This window comes from Ambystoma mexicanum, chromosome 11 (genome assembly GCF_040938575.1).
Source record: "Ambystoma mexicanum isolate Mex_15411 chromosome 11, UKY_AmexF1_1, whole genome shotgun sequence".
Classification (NCBI taxonomy): domain Eukaryota; kingdom Metazoa; phylum Chordata; class Amphibia; order Caudata; family Ambystomatidae; genus Ambystoma; species Ambystoma mexicanum.
Genome location: NC_090934.1, coordinates 418,060,640 through 418,083,170, shown reverse-complemented (window position 1 = coordinate 418,083,170; position 22,531 = coordinate 418,060,640).

Here is a 22,531-nt window from a genome sequence, read left to right as displayed (position 1 = left end):
CAAGGGCAGATTCCCTTGTGGAACATACTGACCTCTAATCTGGGAACTACCCGCTCTGGGGCCTCTAACAATTTGCTGTAACAATACTTTAGTCTTCAAATCATCTTTTCTCTTCTCGACTCTATCTTTTTCATTATTGACACGGTTCTCGTAGTACTGAGCCATGTGCGGTACTTCTGATTGGGATTTCGCCTGCAAAGCGCTCTCAAAAGACATAATTTGTGACTGGATGTCAGGCAGCAATCCACGTACAAATTTGTCCACAAATAATCTTTTCCCAGACTCTGTGCCTAAGTCTTGTCCACTGAAATCCGAGAATACCTGTTCGAACCGATTAAAGAACTCGGTAGCACCCACAGATTTTCCTTGGACACAGGCCGTAAGCTTGTCCCAAATAATTCTCTTTTCGGGGATTATAGTTTTCAGTTTTGCAATGATTCTGTCAGGCAAAGTTAGTATCACCTGAGGTGGTCTCTCACCAGCTGGCCTTTCCCCATGAAGCCTAACTATGTTAGCCCATGTATCTCCCAACCCTGGTACATCGTCTATAGTTCTAACTTGTTTCCACAAATCTACAGGCAGGAGTACAGGGAATAGCAAATCAATGTCGCCTAGGGTAAACACTGAGGACTGCAAAACGAACTCTATCTCTTTATAGAACCCTGTTGGATTTTTCCTAATGTCAGGAATAGTTTGTCTAATAGTATTCACTTCCTGTCGTGAAAACGGGACGTGAACAAACTGCGATACATAATGTGCAGGAATGTCCACAGCAGGTGTACCTGCTGCAGCATTAGCAGGAATCTCAACCTTTGGGACAAATGTCGGAGGAACCTCTCTCATAGGCAACTGAGATGTAGGCAACTCCGAACGCTTACTAAGCAACAGAGCTAAGTCGAGCGCTAAAGCAGTTGAATAAGTGTCAAGTGAAAAAGCTCTCTTATAAATGCTCAATAACTCTGTGGGACAACTAACCTTTCTCTTTAAACATTCATCCTGCAGGTACTCTACCCTTACCTGTATCACTTTCCTCTGCATTTCTAGCGTATATTGACTGTATGTGTCATATACCTCAACTGGAGTTATCGATATGTCTGAAATCCATCTAATCGCATCTTTTGTACAAATTCGCGCGTCCTCATATGTCGATTTACGACAGGGAAGAAATCATTTCTGTACATACATACTTTCTTCTTCGTCATCCTCATTCCGTAACCTTTCCAACTCCTTCCTATACTCAAATATCCTCTCAACATGCTCATGTACCTTCTCCACAGTGTCTCTTGAAAACGCTAAAGTATTCAGGTCCCTCAACCCTTGTGGGAGGTCTGTATTATTTAATTTACCCCACATTACACATAAATGAATCCTTAAACCTTCAATGAAAACATTTTTCTCAGGAACATTATCCATATTAGAAAGTGTGGCAAGAACATTAGCTCGATCATCTCTCTCTATATAATGCTTAGCCCATGCAAACAAATCCTGTTTCTTTTCTGTAGGAACAGTATTACGAGTAACAATCCTCGACCCCGCACCCTGATCAACTACAAGCAGTACAGAACTACTTGGGAGTGAGGGTGCAGGCAAATTCAATGGAGGTACTATTACTGGTGCAATGGGAAGAGGCAGAGGAGCAGGTGGAGATCAACAACCGGAGGAATAGGAGCAACAGGTTGAGCAGGAAGAGCAGGAATAACAGCAGGAAGAGGTACAGCAGGAGGAAGAGGAACATACGGAGGTGGTGCAGAGGCACCAGGCCTTCGGTCATTTAACAATTTGTCGATAAACTCATCAGAAACATGAAGATCTTTAGAAGGATAGATTTTCTGAATACCGAGTGAGATAGCCCTGTCCATATTCCTAACCGACTCAGACTGTTTGTCCTGATCATATAACAACGCCTTTTCAGCATTTGTTTTATGACGGCGCACATGTTTTTCCCTACTTTTAAGCTGCTGTAACGCTTCTCTTTTCCAATTTTGCAAAACATCAAATGCTGCAGGTCTGTCCTTCTTTTTTTTAACAAGACTGACTCTAAATATTCAATACGAGGGATCTCAAAACTACCATTGACTGGCCACTGAAGTTCGGAGGCATGTCTGGTTTGTCTGTGCCAAATTTAATTAAATACTACACTTCCAATGCCATGCTTACAGTACATAGTACATGCCGGTGACCCCTCCTGTGGTGCCGGATGGCTAAATTCCAAAGATTGTCTATCGGTGCGGAATAATGCCCTAAAGCAGCTAGACAATTTCCCAGGCATTTCTCAAATACTCGGTGTTACCTGGTCAATAATTGTGTCTGCAGATACAATGCGCCAAATTCAAATTGTCAGGGTTGAATTAAGAGTCGGGTAACGACTCACCTGACCAAACCTAAGGAGTACCGATCGGTTTACAAAGGACTTACCTAACGAATTTTACCTTGTGTATGGTGATTTCGGCAAATCTGCCCGCCTCAAAAAATTGACCCTCGTCAAGATGCCGTCTCAGACCACACGGCTGTCGTCCAGGGAACGGATCGTGCAGCGCTGTTGAGATGTCGCGTCTCGTTCAGTCAGGCTCGTTATGTCACACCGTCCGATCCCGGTCCGATAGCGTGCGTCAACCTTCAATAATCCGGCATCAATCTTGAGGGTCCCTATTCGGGCGCCAACTGTGAAAACAAGGAAATAATATGAGGCAGGGTAACCAAAAAGGAAATACACCAAACACAGGTTACAAAGGAACATACAAAGTACTTTATTTTATACTGAATCCAGTTACAAAAGAACAGAACAAAATTCAGATAGCTATCGACCCTCAGTACAACACAGCGAACTCCGGTGTGGTTCGGTGTGCTCAGTGAGTGCAAATATTCATTGAAACAGTCAGGCTTTTATACATTTCTCCAGCCTGTTGTCCAGCCTTTCTGCAGGTTAACCATTCCATAAATAAGTTACTGCTCTAGGGTCCCTTGCCAGGTCAAATATAGTTAATCTTAGGTTTATACATTAACAAGAAGAAATGGTAATAATGTATGCTCTAGGCCTAACATTACAATGCGGGACTTAATTTATACAATGTAGTTAAGCAGGTGTTCTCATTCAATTATAGATCAGTTTCGGTGATACAGGTAATCCATTGCACACAGGTCAGCAGAAGGACAAGGTCTCAGCTCATGACCCTAACAAGTGGCCTGCAGGCAAGTTATACATTAGCTGTACAGAGGTCATGACAATCGAGTTCTGTTCTGAATAACATAGGCTACCATTTTAGCTCACATGGTGACTTTATAGAGCAAGAAAACCTAAAATGGCGGCTTGACCCAAAATGACAGTTTACATGGTTTCTAAGGTCAGGACCTTGCAATGCGAGTTTATTCACATGTAGTTTATAAGCAGCTTGTTAGCAGCTTGGCGTAGGCCAATATACATATATTCATAGCAATAGGAGGCACAATATAATTTCTAGTTTGACAAACCCTCCTTTTGGCCTATGCCAAGTGCTAAACTACTTTTGATCTCCCTGCAAATAACTCCATGTGTCATCGTCCATACACCCTGAATAGCTGTCAGAAATATCTATCGCCATTAGATCTTTTACTAACATCTCTTTCAGTACATACCCCTTAGAGGTTTTATCCGGGGCATACACTTTCTGTCCTATTGTACCTATCGCCTGAGTGCAACATCCCCCTAGCATTGAACATATACTTGGTAGACATTGGATACAACAACAAAGAAATAGCAGAATTCCCAAAATAATCAGCAAGACTGAAAGCACTTTCCAACCCCAAGACCGCAAGAAGTCCCAGAACCAAGCGCTAAGATCCCAATTTCCCTCGGGAACATGCACTTCTGAACTAAGAATGTGCAGATTCTGTATTGCCTTAAAAATAGTTGGGGAGGAATACGGTACGAAAACACAGCAAGCGGACCCCACTAGTTTACATACTCCACCACGTTCAGCCAGAATGACATCTAATGCCATCCGGTTCTGAAGCGCTACCAATCTGATCGCTTTCTGCTCTAAAGTCATATTATAGAGTATATCTGTGGTCCGGTTGATGGTTCTCTCCAGTACTCTCGCTAGTTTCCTGATATCCTCGGAATTCTCTATCTGCCCAAAGAATGGAATGAATGATTTCGCTACATCTCCTAAAACCTGTGCTGGAGTGTCGCCATTCTCGTCCCGCCGTGGACGAGCCTTCAAAACCTCCACAGTACTTGCTATAAACACCCCAGGTAACAGGATTCCTAGATAACAAGTTCCCTGCCAATCCCTGGGCAACCATGGAAATGCTACATTACCGCAAACAAAATAGATAGGTTCGCCTACATACAAAGGTCTGTCTTCCCCAGTCAAATTTGCAACGTTGGGACAACCTTTAAAATCTCCCATTGACCGGGTGCCATTCCTCTGTATGCAGAAAGAAACTGAATTGGGGCTATGGTTAACAGTATAAAAAGGAGGCACGGCATCCTTATTGCCTATCGGAGCCATTTTAAAGGAAATCAAAGATTGGAAAGGCCGAGACAGTCTATCAGAAGGCCTAATAGAAGCAATATTGAGCTTACTCCTATTTGCGAAAAGCGAGCATACCAGGGGAGTCAGAACACGTTTCTCAAAACTATTCAAATTAGTGCCATCAAAGTTCCCCGAGATGCTATCGTTCCATCGGCCAAAGAACAGTGCTCTAAGTGAAGCATAACAAGCAGTCGTTAAAGGTAAAGGGTGAATATACCATCCTAGCCCCTTGTTCCCATGTTGCGGTAAATGAGTGCAAATCCAACAATTACTCTTATTAAAAATGGCATGGGTTGCATTCATTACTATCATTAGAGTGTTATTATGACACTTTTGTCTATGTTGGGAGTCTCTAGGGGACAGAGTGTGAAGGTGTACAGAGGGAGTCAAAGCAGTCGGTACAATCTCGGTCGGTAGTAATGTTTTTAGAGGATAGATTTTTTCAAAGTACCAAAGTCCTACAGCAGTAATTGCAAAAATAACAATTATCGTTATCAAAACACAGCAGTACGTTTTCGGGGCCCAGGCACATTGTTCATTGTCCAAGTTGGTCACCCCCTTATTCACAAGTCCAGTACGGGGAGCAGCAGTGGAGTTGGCAGGCATTGTAGTTCCTCAATCGACGAGCCCAATGTTCGTTGCTGGCGACGCTACGGTCGCGCGATTTCTTAGTCCTTCCCAACCCTAGCCAGCAGAATCCCTTTTTCTTCCTGTTGTTCAACAGAAACTTTCTTATACAAAAGAAAACTTTCAATCACTTCTCTTTCCCAAATGCACGGAAAAACCTGTGCTGTAGTTCTATTTTCTTCGTCGAAGGTTGTACCTGGTGGTACCCAAGATTGTTTGATCCGAAAACAAGGCGTCTTCACTTCCTGAGGGAAGCGACGTATCGGAGGCGACGGAAGTCGCAGAACTTGAAACAGTGTTTTCCGGAATTGATTTTTCAAAAGAGTGCGGAGACGAAATGGACTGTTCCCCAAGCTCCACGAGCTCAGAGAAATTCTCTGACGCACTCACAGCGCTGTTTGCTACTCCAAGATCAGGGACTGTAGCATCAGCGAGCGGATCTGCTTCTTCTGTAACATGTGGCGTCGGGTGAGGAAGTTTCTTGACATGCGTCGCGTGGATCCAGTGTTTCTTTCCAGCCACCCGCACTGCTGTCCGAGTGACCAACAGCACCTGGTAGGGTCCTTTCCAACAAGGAGCGAGACAGGAAGACCTTTCGTAGGCCTTCACTAGGACCCAACTTCCAGGCTGTATATCGTGTCCTGGGCCCGTGAACCATACAGGTAAAGTTGAATATACCTGGTGATAAATAAAATACAGGTTTTTAGTTAACTGGTTACAGTAGTCTACAAGCAATACATTTTCCACCTCTCTCAGGGCTTTAGGTTTTGGGAGACCCCAAATGTTAGCAGGTCTCCCCATCACTACCTCAAATGGAGAAAGCCCAGTCTTAGTTTGAGGTGTGGTACGCATAGCCAATAATACAATAGGTAAGGCATCTGGGCATTTCAGTTTGGTATCGGCACATGTTTTTGCAAGCTTATTCTTTAAGATACCATTATGTCTTTCCACTAATCCGGCGCTCTGAGCATGTCTGGCCGAATGGAATCGTTTGTCAATTTGCAATGGCGTACATATCTGTAGAATTACAGCAGCGATAAAATGCGGACCATTATCCGACCAGATAACTCTCGGCAAACCGAACCGTGGGAAGAATTCCTTTAACATGGTCTTTGCAGTGGTCATGGCTGTAGCGTCTTTAACAGGGAAAGCCTCGACCCACTTACTAAAGGCGCAAATGACCACAAGGACATATTTTAGATTGTTACATCGCTCCATTTCAATAAAGTCAAAGTGAATCACTTCAAACGGGACAGAAGGAGGCCCAAAGCTACCTCTTGGAGTTGCTGTCCCCTTTCCCACATTTTGTTGTAGGCAAATCATGCAATTTTGGACATAATGCTGGGCAATATTTTAAATCTTATCATTTACCCAGACTTTCTCTAAAATTCTCGTGATCTGTTGAGCGCACACATGTGTGGGACCGTGTGCCATGGTAACCATCATTACTATACAGGCATTAGGAAGCAACCATTTCCCTTCAACCATGTCCACCCAACACCCATCATCATCGAGTTTCCCCAAGCCCTCAGCCCACCTCTTGGATTCTTCTAATGTGGCATCGGCTTGGATATCCCGTACAGACCCAACACCCTCATCCATTGCATAGGCATCTACAGTCTCCCTTGAAACATACATCTCCGTGAAGAGATCAGAGGCAGTTTGTCTAGCTATTTGATCAGCGAAAGCATTCCCTTTCCCTACATCATCTATAATCTTGTGATGTGCTGCGCACTTAATGATTGCTAACTGACTAGGGAGCGCAAGCGCTGAAAGCAACTGTACTATCAGGGAGGCATGTTGGATCTTGGTGCCATGCGAAGTTAAAAACCCTCTCTCTGACCAAAGTCTCCCAAAGTTGTGAGCCACCCCAAAGGCATACTGGCTATCAGTATATATGTTTACTGGTAGCCCTTCGGAAAGCTCACAAGCTCGAGTCAATGCTATAATCTCTGCGGCCTGCGCAGAGTTATGCGTAATTCTCTTGGTCTCCACAACCGTACTCAATGTAGTGACTGCATAAGCAGCTGTGGATGTACCATCCAGTAGTTTGAAGCAGGAGCCATCACAAAACAGCTCCCCTTGTGGATTATCCAAAGGAGTGTCCCTCAAATCAACTCTGCCTTTTGTATCTTGTTCAGTAGTATACAGGCAGTCATGTGACTCTTCGTCACCGCAAACAGTATTTTGCGGGAAAGGTAGGAGTTCAGCCGGATTAAGAACGCAGCACCTCCTAATTTGAAAGAACTTGAAACAGTGTTTTCCGGAATTGATTTTTCAAAAGAGTGCGGAGACGAAATGGACTGTTCCCCAAGCTCCACGAGCTCAGAGAAATTCTCTGACGCACTCACAGCGCTGTTTGCTACTCCAAGATCAGGGACTGTAGCATCAGCGAGGGGATCTGCTTCTTCTGTAACATGTGGCGTCGGGTGAGGAAGTTTCTTGACATGCGTCGCGTGGATCCAGTGTTTCTTTCCAGCCACCCGCACTGCTGTCCGAGTGACCAACAGCACCTGGTAGGGTCCTTTCCAACGAGGAGCGAGACAGGAAGACCTTTCGTAGGCCTTCACTAGGACCCAACTTCCAGGCTGTATATCGTGTCCTGGGCCCGTGAACCATACAGGTAAAGTTGAATATACCTGGTGATAAATAAAATACAGGTTTTTAGTTAACTGGTTACAGTAGTCTACAAGCAATACATTTTCCACCTCTCTCAGGGCTTTAGGTTTTGGGAGACCCCAAATGTTAGCAGGTCTCCCCATCACTACCTCAAATGGAGAAAGCCCAGTCTTAGTTTGAGGTGTGGTACGCATAGCCAATAATACAATAGGTAAGGCATCTGGGCATTTCAGTTTGGTATCGGCACATGTTTTTGCAAGCTTATTCTTTAAGATACCATTATGTCTTTCCACTAATCCGGCGCTCTGAGCATGTCTGGCCGAATGGAATCGTTTGTCAATTTGCAATGGCGTACATATCTGTAGAATTACAGCAGCGATAAAATGCGGACCATTATCCGACCAGATAACTCTCGGCAAACCGAACCGTGGGAAGAATTCCTTTAACATGGTCTTTGCAGTGGTCATGGCTGTAGCGTCTTTAACAGGGAAAGCCTCGACCCACTTACTAAAGGCGCAAATGACCACAAGGACATATTTTAGATTGTTACATCGCTCCATTTCAATAAAGTCAAAGTGAATCACTTCAAACGGGACAGAAGGAGGCCCAAAGCTACCTCTTGGAGTTGCTGTCCCCTTTCCCACATTTTGTTGTAGGCAAATCATGCAATTTTGGACATAATGCTGGGCAATATTTTAAATCTTATCATTTACCCAGACTTTCTCTAAAATTCTCGTGATCTGTTGAGCGCACACATGTGTGGGACCGTGTGCCATGGTAACCATCATTACTATACAGGCATTAGGAAGCAACCATTTCCCTTCAACCATGTCCACCCAACACCCATCATCATCGAGTTTCCCCAAGCCCTCAGCCCACCTCTTGGATTCTTCTAATGTGGCATCGGCTTGGATATCCCGTACAGACCCAACACCCTCATCCATTGCATAGGCATCTACAGTCTCCCTTGAAACATACATCTCCGTGAAGAGATCAGAGGCAGTTTGTCTAGCTATTTGATCAGCGAAAGCATTCCCTTTCCCTACATCATCTATAATCTTGTGATGTGCTGCGCACTTAATGATTGCTAACTGACTAGGGAGCGCAAGCGCTGAAAGCAACTGTACTATCAGGGAGGCATGTTGGATCTTGGTGCCATGCGAAGTTAAAAACCCTCTCTCTGACCAAAGTCTCCCAAAGTTGTGAGCCACCCCAAAGGCATACTGGCTATCAGTATATATGTTTACTGGTAGCCCTTCGGAAAGCTCACAAGCTCGAGTCAATGCTATAATCTCTGCGGCCTGCGCAGAGTTATGCGTAATTCTCTTGGTCTCCACAACCGTACTCAATGTAGTGACTGCATAAGCAGCTGTGGATGTACCATCCAGTAGTTTGAAGCAGGAGCCATCACAAAACAGCTCCCCTTGTGGATTATCCAAAGGAGTGTCCCTCAAATCAACTCTGCCTTTTGTATCTTGTTCAGTAGTATACAGGCAGTCATGTGACTCTTCGTCACCGCAAACAGTATTTTGCGGGAAAGGTAGGAGTTCAGCCGGATTAAGAACGCAGCACCTCCTAATTTGAATGTGGGGAGCAAACAAGATTAATTCATATCTTGTCAGTCATGCGGAAGTGAGGTGTTGCATTTGGGTTTTGTTCAATAGAATATCTACAGAGTGAGGCACCATCAGGGTTAAATCATGGCCTAGGACCATTCCCTCACTCTGTTTTACAGACGCAGCAGCAGCAGCGACAGCGCGCAAACATCTTGGCAAAGCGCATGGAACAGGATCAAGGGCGGAAGAGTAGTAACCGCATGGCCTATTCTTCCCTCCATGTTCCTGCGTTAATACAGCCAAAGCACATCCATCACATTCATGCACAAACAACACAAAGGCCTTCTCATAGTTCGGTGTGCCCAAAACTGGCACCGAACATAATGCAGTCTTGAGCAACTCGAATGAATGTTGATGCTCCGTATTCCATGGCAATGGCGAAGAAATACCCTTCTTCGTCAAGGCCAACATCGGTTTTATCACTAGTGAAACGTTTGGGATCCATAACCTACAGTAAGAAGCCATACCTATCAAGGCTCTAACTTCCTTTTGTGTATTTGGGACAGACATGCCAGAAATGTGTTTTATTCTTTCAGGTGTCAATCTTCTTCCCTCCTTTGACAGGAGATAGCCTAAATAGGCGACCTCCTGGCAACAATATTGAAACTTTTTGAGCGAAGCTTTGTGACCATGCTTAGCTAGATGGATGAGCAACAACACAGTGCCCTCTTTACAAGAGCTCTCAGAGTCAGCGGCTAAAAGCAAATCATCAACATATTGAAGCAACGTACAAGTAGGGGGCAATCCAAGGGTATCAAGCTGCTCTTTCAAAGCCCTACTATAAATACTAGGACTCTCAGTATAACCTTGAGGTGCACGAGTAAATGTGAATGAGCGTCTCCCTAAGGTGAACGCGAACAAGTATCTACTATCCTCATGTATAGGAATACTGAAGAAAGCATTCTTTAGGTCCACAACACTGAAGTGAGTAGCCGTAGCTGGAATCATGGTTAATATTGTCGTCACATCAGGCACAATTGGAAATTGCGGAGCGACGACTTTATTAATGGCACGTAAATCAATTATAAAACGAAATGGAATTGCATTATCACCTTTTTTGTACACGGGTAAAATCGGACTATTGCACAAACTTCCTGCAATATCCTCAATCACCCCACGATGCACAAAATCAGAAACAATGCTCTTCAAAGCTCGCTCACCTTCAACTGAGATCTTATACTGTGGAATACGGGACAGCTTAATTCCATGTTTCAAAACTATTTTAACAGGCTCAATCTGCAAAACACCGACATCATTGTCATCAACTGCCCACAAACACTCTGGTACATTACTGAATTCTGGTGGCAAAGGTCTAGTCAAGAATTACGAAACAGAACATTGCTGTGGTGAAATCGTCAAACGCACTCCATCAGAAGAACAATGAATTACCGCATTTAATTCCTTCAACAGATTCAACCCCAGAAAATTCTCTCCACAATTCGAAGTCAAGAGAAATGGACAGTGGTCCGTAAAGGGACCCAAAGAAATAGGTACCGGTGAAGAAACCGGACAAACAACTGGTGTGCCAGAAAACCCTACAGAAACATTGGTTTGCCCTGACAGTGGAATGTTTGGAACCCGAGAATGAGTGTCTATCAAAAATTGATGTTTGCTATTTCCCAATACCATTTCAACGTAGGCACCTTTCTGATTAACGGGAATAGGTGTAGGTTCCAAAACCTGCTTCGGGCAATCCTAACGAAACAAAATATCATCAAAAGGAAGCTCTTCAGATAGATATGCAGCAGAAGGATGATCAAATATGTTTCTAGTATCCACACTCGAAGTCTGATTATCCTGTGAAAAAGGTTGTTGGGGATCCTGCGAAAACTGGCCTCTACCAGGGCCCCCTACACCCGGGCGACCTCTGGATCGTCTACCCATATTTCCAAATGTGTTATTCGACCTCTGTCGAAGGACGGGCATTGTGCACGCCAATGACAATCCTGGCGACAATAGGCACACTGGTTAATATTCACAGGACCCAAGGGCACATTCCCTTGTGGAACATACTGACCTCTAATCTGCGAACTACCCCCTCTGGGGCCTCTAACAATTTGCTGTAACAATACTTTAGTCTTCAAATCACCTTTTATCTTCTCGACACTATCTTTTTCATTATTGACACGGTTCTCGTAGTACTGAGCCATGTGCAGTACTTCTGATTGGGATTTCGCCTGCCAAGTGCTCTCAGAAGACATAATTTGTGACTGGATGTCAGGCAGCAATCCACGTACAAATTTGTCCACAAATAATCTTTTCCCAGACTCTGTGCCTAAGTCTTGTCCACTGAAATCCGAGAATACCTGTTCGAACCGATTAAAGAACTCGGTAGCACCCTCAGATTTTCCTTGGACACAGGCCGTAAGCTTGTTCCAAATAATTCTCTTTTCGGGGATTATAGTTTTCAGTTTTGCAATGATTCTGTCATGCAAAGTTAGTATCACCTAAGGTGGTCTCTCACCAGCTGGCCTTTCCCCATCAAGCCTAACTATGTTAGCCCATGTATCTCCCAACCCTGGTACATCGTCAATAGTTCTAACTTGTTTCCACAAATCTACAGGCAGGAGTACAGGGAATAGCAAATCAATGTCGCCTAGGGTAAACACTGAGGACTGCAAAACGGACTCTATCTCTTTATAGAACCCTGTCGGATTTTTCCTAATGTCAGGAATAGTTTGTCTAATAGTATTCACTTCCTGTCGTGAAAACGGGACGTGAACAAACTGTGATACATAATGTGCAGGAATGTCCACAGCAGGTGTACCTGCTGCAGCATTAGCAGGAATCTCAACCTTTGGAACAAATGTCGGAGGAACCTCTCTCATAGGCAACTGAGATGTAGGCAACTCCGAACACTTACTAAGCAACAGAGCTAAGTCGAGTGCTAAAGCAGTTGAAGAAGTGTCAAGTGAAAAAGCTCTCTTATAAATGCTCAATAACTCTGTGGGACAACTAACCTTTCTCTTTAAACATTCATCCTGCAGGTACTCTACCATTACCTGTATCACTTTCCTCTGCATTTCTAGTGTATATTGACTGTATGTGTCATATACCTCAACTGGAGTTATCGATATGTCTGAAATCCATCTAATCGCATCTTTTGTACAAATTCGCGCCTCCTCAGATGTCGATTTACGACACGGAAGAAATTGTTTCTGTACATACATACTTTATTCTTCGTCATCCTCATTCCGTAACCCTTCCAACTCCTTTCTATACTCAAATATCCTCTCAACATGCTCATGTACCTTCTCCACAGTGTCTCTTGAAAACGCTAAAGTATTCAGGTCCCTCAACCCTTGTAGGAGGTCTGCATTATTTAATTTACCCCACATTACACATAAATGAATCCCTAAACCTTCAATGAAAACATTTTTCTCAGGAAAATTATCCATATTAGAAAGTGTGGCAAGAACATTAGCTCGATCATCTCTCTCCATACAATGCTTAGCCCATGCAAACAAATCCTGTTTCTTTTCTGTAGGAACAGTATTACGAGTAAAAATCCTCAACCCTGCACCCTGATCAACTACAAGCGGTACAGAACTACTTGGGAGTGAGGGTGCAGGCAAATTCAATGGAGGTACTATTACTGGTGCAATGGGAAGAGGCAGAGGAGCAGGTGGAGGAACAACAACCGGAGGAATAGGAGCAACAGGTTGAGCAGGAAGAGCAGGAATAACAGCAGGAAGAGGTACAGCAGGAGGAAGAGGAACATACAGATGTGGTGCAGAGGCACCAGGCCTTCGTTCATTTAACAATTTGTCGATAAACTCATCAGAAACATGAAGATCTTTAGAAGGATAGATTTTCTGAATACCGAGTGAGAAAGCCCTGTCCATATTCCTAACCGACTCAGACTGTTTGTCCTGATCATAAAACAACGCCTTTTCAGCATTTGTTTTATGACGGCGCACATGTTTTCCCTACTTTTAAGCTGTTGCAACGCTTCTCTTTTCCAATTTTGCAAAACATCAAATGCTGCAGGTCTGGCCTTCTTTTTTAACAAGACTGACTCTAAATATTCAATACGAGGGATCTCAAAACTACCATTGACTGGCCACTGAAGTTCGGAGGCATGTCTGGTTTGTCTGTGCCAAATTTTATTAAATACTACACTTCCAATGCCACGCTTACAGTACATAGTACATGCCGGTGACCCCTCCTGTGGTGCCGGACGGCTAAATTCCAAAGATTGTCTATCGCTGCGGAATAATGCCCTAAAGCAGCTAGACAATTTCCCAGGCATTTCTCAAATACTCGGTGTTACCTGGTCAATAATTGTGTCTGCAGATACAATGCGCCAAATTCAAATTGTCAGGGTTGAATTAAGAGTCGGGTAACGACTCACCTGACCAAACCTAAGGAGGACCGATCGGTTTACAAAGGACTTACCTAACAAATTTTACCTTGTGTATGGTGATTTCGGCAAATCTGCCCGCCTCAAAAAATTGACCCTCATCAAGATGCCGTCTCAGACCACACGGCTATCGCCCAGGGAACGGATCGTGCAGCGCTGTTGAGGTGTCGCGTCTCGTTCAGTCAGGCCCGTTATGTCACACCGTCCGATCCCGGTCCGATAGCGTGCGTCAATCTTCAATAATCCGGCATCAATCTTGAGGGTCCCTATTCCGGGCGCCAACTGTGAAAACAAGGAAATAATATGAGGCAGGGTAACCAAAAAGGAAACACACCAAACACAGGTTACAAAGGAACATACAAAGCACTTTATTTTATACTGAATCCAGTTACAAAAGAACAGAACAAAATTCAGATAGCTATCGACCCTCAGTACAACACAGCAAACTCCGGCGTGGTTCGGTGTGCTCAGTGAGTGCAAAAATTCATTGAAACAGTCAGGCTTTTATACATTTCACCAGCCTGTTGTCCAGCCTTTCTGCAGGTTAACCATTCCATAAATAAGTTACTGCTCTAGGGTCCCTTGCCAGGTCAAATCTAGTTCATCTTAGGTTTATACATTAACAAGAAGAAATGGTAATAAAGTATGCTCTAGGCCTAACATTACAATGCGGGACTTAGTTTATACAATGTAGTTAAGCAGGTGTTCTCATTCAATTATAGATCAGTTTCGGTGATAGAGGTAATCCATTGCACACAGGTCAGCAGAAGGACAAGGTCTCAGCTCATGACCCTAACAAGTGGCCTTCAGGCAAGTTATACATTAGCTGTACAGAGGTCATGACAATCGAATTCTGTTCTGAATAACATAGGCTACCATTTTAGCTCACATGGTGACTTTATAGAGCAAGAAAACCTAAAATGGCAGCTTGACCGAAAATGACAGTTTACATGGTTTCTAAGGTCAGGACCTTGCAATGCGAGTTTATTCACATGTAGTTTATAAGCAGCTTGTTAGCAGCTTGGCGTAGGCCAATATACATATATTCATAGCAATAGGAGGCACGATATAATTTCTAGTTTGACATAGTTTATAAGCAGCTTGTTAGCAGCTTGGCGTAGGCCAATATACATATATTCATAGCAATAGGAGGCACGATATAATTTCTAGTTTGACAGCCAGAGTTTATTCGGGAGTGTCTATCATTACAGAGGTTATTTGGGAGTGTCTATGGGGCCTATGAAGGTCAGAGGTTTATTGTGAGTATCCATGAAGGTCAGAGGTTTTTCGGGAGTGTCTATAAAGGCCAGAGGTTATTCTGCAGTGTCTGTGATGGACAGGTAATTCGGGAGTGTCTATGGGGTGTATGAAGGTCAGGGGTTATTCGGGAGTGTGTATGGGGTCTGTGAAGGTCAGAAGTTAATCGGACTGTCTATGAAGGCCAGAGATTATTCAGGAGTGTCCAGAAAAGCAAGAGGTTATTCGGGAGTGTCCATGAAGGGAAGAGGTTATTCTGGAGTGCCGACGGGGTGCATGAGGGTCTGAAGTTAATTGGACTGCTTATGAAGGCCAGAGGATATTCGGGAGTGCCCGTGGGGCATATGAGGGTCAGAGGTTAATTGGGAGTGTCTATGAAGGCCGGAAGTTATTCGGGAGTTATGAAGGCCAGAGGTTATTTGGGAGTGTCCATGGGGTATATGAGGGTCCGAGGTGAAATGGGAGTGTCTATGGATGCCAGAGTTTTTTCTGGAGTTTCTATCATTACAGAGGTTATTTGAGAGTGACTATGGGGTCTTTGAAGGTCAGAGGTTATTCAGGGGGGTCTATGAAGGCCAGAGGGTATTCAGGAGTGTCTATGGGGTTTATGAAGGTCAGAGGTTATTCAGGGGTGTCCATGGGGTGTATGAGGGTCCAAGCTTAATTGGGAGTGTCTATGGCGGCCAGAGTTTATTCGGGAGTGTCTATCATTACAGAGGTTATTTGGGAGTGTCTATGGCGTCTATGAAGGTCAGAGGTTATTCAGGGGTGTCTATGGGGTGTATGAGAATCCAAGGTTAATTGGGAGTGTCTATGACGGCCAGAGGTTATTCGGGAGTGTCTATAATGGCCAGAGGTTATTGGGAGTGTCTATGGGGTCTATGAAGGTCAGAGGTTCATTGTGAGTGTCCATGAAGGTCAGAGGTTATTCGGGAGTGTCTATGGGGTATATGAAGGTCAGAGGTTAATCAGGAGTGTATTTAAAGGCCAGAGGTTATTCGGAAGTGTCTATGATGGGCAGGTAATTCGGGAGTGTTCATGGGTGTATGAAGGTCAGGGGTTATTCGGGAGTGTGTATGGGGTATATGAAGGTCATAGTTTAATCTGACTGTCTATGAAGGCCAGAGGTTATTCATTAGTGTCCATGGGGTGCATGAGGGTTTGAGGTTAAATGAATGTCTCTTTGAAGGCCAGAGGTTATTCAGGAGTGTCTATGAAGGTCAGAGGTTATTCGGGAGTGTCTATGGGGTATATGAAGGTCAGAGGTTAATCGGGAGTGTCTATGGGGTGTATGAAGGTCAAGGGTTATTCAGGAGTGTCTATGGGTTTTATGAAGGCCAGATGTTATTCAGGGGTGTCCATGGGGTGTATGAGGGTCCAAGGTTAATTGGGAGTGTCTATGATGGCCAAAGGTCATTCAGGAGTGTCTATAATGGCCAGAGGTTATTTAGGAGTGTCTATGGGGTTTATGAAGGTCAGAGGTTATTCGGAATGTCTATGGGGTCTATGAAGGTCAGAGGGTAATCAGGAGTGTCTATGAAGGCCAGAGGTTATTCGGGAGTGTCTATGGGTTCTATGAAGGTCAGAAGTTCATTGTACGTTTCCATGAAGGTCAGAGGTTATTCCGGAGTGTCTATGGGGTATATGAAGGTCAGAGGTTAATCAGGAGTGTCTATGAAGGCCAGAGGTTATTCGACAGTGTCTATGATGGGCAGGTAATTCAGGAGTGTCTATGGGGTGTATGAAGGTCAGGGTTTATTCGGGAGTGTGTATGGGCTATATGAAGGTCAGAGGTTAATCTGACTGTCTATGAAGGCCAGAGGTTATTCGGGAGTGTCTGTGAAGGTTAGCGGTTATTCGGGAGTGTCTATGGGGTATATGAAGGTCAGAGGTTAATCGGGAGTGTCTATAAAGGCCAGAGGTTATTCAGGAAAGTGTCTATAATGGCCAGGTAATTCGGGAGTGTCTATGGGGTGTATGAAGGTCAGGGGTTATTCGGGAGTGTGTATGGGGTCTATGAAGGTCAGAGGTTAATCGGACTGTCTATGAAGGCCAGAAGTTATTCAGGAGTGTTCATGGGGTGGATGAAGGTCCGAGGTTAATTGGGAGTGTCTATGAAGGCAAGAGATTATTTGGGAGTGCCCATGGGGTGTATGAGGGTCCGAGGTTAATTGGGGGTGTCTATGAAGGCCATAGGTTATTTGGGAGTGTCATGGTGTATATGAGGGTCCAAGGTTAGTTGGGAGTGTCTATGGCATCCATAGGTTATTCGGGAGTGTCTATAATGACCAGAGGTTATTTGGGAGTGTCTATGGGGTCTACGAAGGTCAGAGGTTATTTGGGAATGTCTATGGGGTTTATGAAGGTCAGAAGGTATTCAGGAGTGTCTTTGAAAGTCAGAGGGTTTTCAGGAGTGTCTGTGGAGTCTATGACGTTCAGAGGTTCATTGTGAGTGTCCATGAAGGTCAGAGGTTATTCGGGAGTGTGTATGGGGTATATGAAGGTCAAAGGTTCATCAGCAGTGCCTAAGAAGGCCAGAGGTTATTCGGCAGTGTCTATGACGGGCAAGTAATTCTGGAGTGTCTATGGGGTTTATGAATATGAAGGTCAGGGTTTATTCGGGAGTGTGTATGGGCTATATGAAAGTAAGAGGTTAATCTGACTGTCAATGAAGGCCACAGGTTATTCAGGAGTGTCCATGGGGTGCATGAGGGTTCGAGGTTAATTGGATGTGTCTTTGAAGGCCAGAGGTTATTCGGGAGTGACTATGAAGTTCAGAGGTTATTCGGGAGTGTCTATGGGGTATATGAAGGTCAGAGGTTAATCTGGGGTGTCTATGAAGGCCAGAGGTTATTCGGGGAAAGTGTCTATGATGGCCAGGTAATTCGGGAGTGTCTATGGGGTGTATGAAGGTCAGGGGTTATTCAGGAGTGTTATGGGGTCTATGAAGGTCAGAGGTTAATCGTACTGTCTATGAAGGCCAGAGGTTATTCAGGAGTGTCCATGGGGTGCATGAAGGTCCGAGGTTAATTGGGAGTGTCTTTGAAGGCCAGAGGTTATTCTGGTGTGTCTATGAAGGCAAGAGGTTATTCAGGAGTGTCTATTATGGCCAGAGTTTATTTGGGAGTGTGTATGGGGACTATGAAGGCCAGAGGTTAATCAGGAGTGTCTATAGGGCCTATGAAGGTCAGAGGTTAATCAGGAATGTCTATGAAGGCCAGGGGTTAATCAGGAGTGTCTATAGGGCCTATGAAGGTCAGAGGTTAATCAGACTGTCTATGAAGGCCAGAGGTTATTCAGGGATGTCCATGTGGTGTATGAGGGTGCGAGGTTAATTGGGAGTGTCTATGAACACCGGAGATTATGCAGGAGTGTCTATAACGGCCAGAGCTTATTTGGGAGTGTCTATGGGGTCTATGAACGTCAGATGTAATTCAGGAGTGTCTATGGGGTCTATGAAGGTCAGGGGTTAATCAGGAGGGTTTATGAAGGCCAGAGGTTATTCTGTAGTGTCCATGGGGTATATGAAGGTCAGAGGTTAATTGGGAGTGTCTATGAAGGCCAGAGGTTATTCAGTAGCGTCCTTGGGGTATATGAAGGTCAGAGGTTAATCGGGAGTTTCTATGGGGTGTATGAAGGTCAGGGGATAATCAGGAGTGTCTATCGGGTCTATGAAGGCCAGAGGTTATTCGGACTGTCTATGAAGGCCAGAGGTTATTCAGGAGTGTCCATGGGGTGCATGAAGGTCCGAGGTTAATTGGGAGTGTCTTCGAAGCCAGAGGTTATTTTGGAGTGTCTATTATGACCAGAGGTTATTTGGGAGTGTCTATGGGGACTATGAAGGCCAGAGGTGAACCAGGAATGTCTATAGTGCCTATGAAGGTCAGAGGTTAATCAGGAATGTCTACGATGGCAAGAGGTTTCGGGAGTGTCTACGGGGTCTATGAAGTTTAGAGGTTATTCGAGAGTGTGTATGGGCTATTTGTAGGTCAGAGGTTAATTGGACTGTCTATGAAGGCCAGAGGATATTCTGTAGTGGCCATTGGGTGCATGAGGGTCTGAGGTTAATTGGGAGTGTCTATGAATGCCGGAGATTATTCAGCAGTGTCTATAATGGGCCAAGGTTATTTGGGAGTATCTATGGGGTCTATGAACGTCAGAGGTTATTCATGAGTGTCTATCGGGTCTATGAAGGTCAGGGGTTAATCAGGAGTCTCTATGAAGGCCAGAGGTAATTCAGCAGTGTCCTTGGGGTAGGTCAGAGGTTAATCGGAAGTGTCTATGATGGCCAGGTAATTCAGGAGTGTCTGTGGTTCTGGATGAAGGGTCTGGGTTATGGGGAGAAGGACTGGCGTGTCTGGGATGGGGTCTAGGGCGGGTTTGACAGTGAAGGTCTGTGTTGATGAGAATGGGATCTGCCTATTACTTTGGAGGGATCTTGGCAGCGGATCTTTAGGAAGGCAGGCGGTGGAATGATCAGAGGACGTCTCGGGAGTGCAGAGGTTTCTCGAAAGGTTTTTGTGGGTGCAGGGGAGAAAAAGGGAGGGGGGAGGGTATAGAAAACCAGCAGCGCGGAGGATGTCTGCCCGGATCCTGCATGGGTGGAGGGGGCGGGGGCCCTGCTATTCATGCTCAGGGATTTAGAAGTCAGTGACACGGTTCTCTGGAACGACGTCTCTATAACTGGGTCAGGCTCAGCCGCTCCTCCACGTTCCACCGTCCCTCTCTCTTCCACGTCCGACTCTCTTACACGTATGTCTGACCCCCTCTCCTCGACTCTCCCTCTCCCCTCTCACCTCTCCTCTCCCCCTCCACGCCCCTCTGTCCTCCTTCTCCTCCACGCCCCTGTCCCCCGTCCCTCTCTCTTCCACGCTGCCCTCTCCCACTCTTCTCCACGTATGTCTGACACCTCTTCTCGACACTCCTCTCCCCTTCCTCTCCACGCCACTCTGTCCCCCTCCTCCACGCCCCTGTCCCCCATTCCTCTTTCCTCCACGCTGCCTTGTCTCCCTCTCCTCCACGTACGTCTGATGCCCTCTCCTCGACACTCCCTCTCCAGTCTCATCTACCCTTCCCCTCCACGCCCCTTTGCCCCCTTCTCCACGCCCTCGTCCCCCTCTCTCCATGTTTCCTCATCCCTCTCTCCTCCACGCTGCCCTGTCTCCCTCGCCTCCACGTACGTCTGACCCCTCCCCTCGACACCCCCTCCCCCCTCTCCTCTAGGCTCCTCTCCATTTCACGCCCCTCTGGCCCCCTCTGTCCATGTTCCCCCAACCCTCTCTCCTCCACGCCCATGCCCCCTCTCTGAATGTTCCCCATCCCTCTCTCCTCCACGCTGCCCTGTCACCCTCTCTTCCACGTACGTCTGACCACCCCTCTCCTCGACACTACCTCTCTCCTCTCCTCCAGGCTCCTCTCTCCTTCCCCTCCACGCCCCCCTGCGCCCCTCCCTCCACGTTCCTCTGTCCCCCTCTCCTCCCATAATCACTCTCCTACATCCTCTCCTGTCCCCTTCGTTCCAAGCTCCCCATCCACTTCTCCGCATCGCCATGTCTCTCGTCCACGCTCCCCTGCCCCTCTTCCACATACGTCTGTCCCCCCTCCTCCACACTCCCGTCTCCCCGTGCTCCATGCTCCCCCGCCATTTTCTCCTCCACTTTCGTTTGTCCCCCTCTCTCCCTCTTCATGCTCCTCTGTCTCTCTCTCTCTCTCTCCTCCACGCTCCCCGGTCCACATTTCCTCCACGCCCCGTGCCGCCCTCCTCCAACGTGCCCTGTCCCCCTCTCCTCAGGCTCCTCTCCTCCACACTCGCCTGTCCTCCGCGTTCCCTATGTTCCCCTCCCTGCACGCCCCTCCCCCCTCCTCCCTCCCATAATCACTCTCCTACATCTTCTCCTGCCCCCTTCGTCCCAAGGTCCCCTACACACCTCTCCTCCGCATCGCCATGTCCCCTCACGTCCGCGCTCCCCTGCCCCTCTCCCCAACAATCCCCTGTTCCCCTCCCCTCTCATTCCCAACATTTCTAGTTCCAGAACTCACACCAATCTCAGTTTCTGTTTCTCTGCCTCCCCTTTTCACCCCTTCTGTCTAGCTGTCCTTGCACCCCTTTTCTCTCTACTCGCTCCTTCTCTTTTATACTCATCTCTATCCTCTACTCCCTTAATTCGCTCTCTCTTTCTGGTTCCATACCTTCTCTCTCTGACACTCCCGTTTCTCCATCTCTCCCCCCTCCGCTCTCCACTTTTTCTCTCCTCTTCCCACCTGTGTCTCCATCCATCTCTTTTCTACCTACCCTATCGTCTACTCCTTTTAATCTCCATCCTTCGTGCCCTTTTCATTCACTCTTTCTTACAACCCCCTTCACCAAGTTCTCACCTACCCCACTTTCTAATGTTCGTTTCCCCCCCTCTCTCTCTCGCCCTGTCTTTTCTACTCATACGGATTTCTATGTAACCGTTACTCTGCCTCTCTTTCTGGTCCTTCCCATGCATTCTCCCTCTTACTCTCCCCTTGTCCCAACTCTCACCTACCATGTGCTCCACGTTTCCTCTTCTCTTCCTTTCTTTTCTTCTCACCTCTATCATCTGCTCCATTTTAATTCTCTCTTTCAGGTCCTTTCCATTCACCTCTCTCTCTCTCTCTCTCTCTCCCCTTCTCTCTCTCTCTCTCTCTCTCTCTCTCTCTCTCTCTCTCTCACCCCCATGCCCATCTCTCCACTACACCTCTGCTCTTGCCCCCTGTCTCTCTTTCGTTTCCCATGCCGTCTCTCCCACCCACCACCCATGCCCCTGTCTCTCTTCTACTCTTGGCTCTCTTGTCTATTGCCCACTTTCTGTGCCCACTTTCTGTCTCTTTCTCCGCTCTCCCCTATCTCTCTCTCTCCCTCTCTCATTTCCCTGCCACCAGTTGCTCTCCTATTCTCGGCTCTCTAAGGTATGACCTACTTACGTTCTCTTTCCATGTTCTCTCATATCTCTCTCCCTCTCTCATTTCCCTGCCACCAGTTGCTCTCCTACTCTGGGCTCTCTAAGGTATGGCCTACTTACGTTCTCTTTCCATGCGCTCTCATATCTCTCTCCCTCTCTCATTTCCCTGCCACCTATCGCTCTTCTACTCTGAGCTCTCTTGTCTATTTCCCACTTTCTGTCTCTTTCTCCTCTCTCCCCTATCTCTCTCCCTCTCTCATTTCCCTGCCACCTGTTGTCAAACTAGAAATTATATCGTGCCTCCTATTGCTATGAATATATGTATATTGGCCTACGCCAAGCTGCTAACAAGCTGCTTATAAACTACATGTGAATAAATTTGCATTGCAAGGTCCTGACCTTAGAAACCATGTAAACTGTCATTTTGGGTCAAGCCGCCATTTTAGGTTTTCTTGCTCTATAAAGTCACCATGTGAGCTAAAATGGTAGCCTATGTTATTCAGAACAGAACTCGATTGTCATGACCTCTGTACAGCTAATGTATAACTTGCCTGCAGGCCACTTGTTAGGGTCATGAGCTGAGACCTTGTCCTTCTGCTGACCTGTGTG